The following is a 374-nucleotide window of genomic DNA, read 5'->3' on the forward strand; positions in this document are numbered from 1 at the left end:
CGATGTAGAATTAAATTCCCCATCCTTCAACCCTCGTTTTATTCCTTAATCTCTGTAATAAAAAAATAAAAACTGCGACGAAAGTCGCGGCGCTATGAAAAACTCAATGGTTTCTCGGCGCAGAGCGCTTCCCCATTAATTCGCCCGCTAATTAAAAAATCGTATCTTTTCTCCTAATTAATATTAAGGAATGAAACCAACGCTGTTCGATGGACAATTAAATTCCGCACCCAACAACCCCCATTTCATTCCTTAATCTCTCTAATGAAAAAATTAAAACTGCGACGAAATTTGCGGCGCTATGAAAAACTCAATGGTGTCTCGGCGCAGAGTGCTTCCCCATTAATTCGCCCGCTAATTAAAAAATCGTCTCT

The sequence above is a fragment of the Diachasma alloeum genome, unplaced genomic scaffold, assembly GCF_001412515.2.
Source record: "Diachasma alloeum isolate Michigan unplaced genomic scaffold, Dall2.0 Dall_scaffold_00587, whole genome shotgun sequence".
In the NCBI taxonomy this organism is placed as follows: domain Eukaryota; kingdom Metazoa; phylum Arthropoda; class Insecta; order Hymenoptera; family Braconidae; genus Diachasma; species Diachasma alloeum.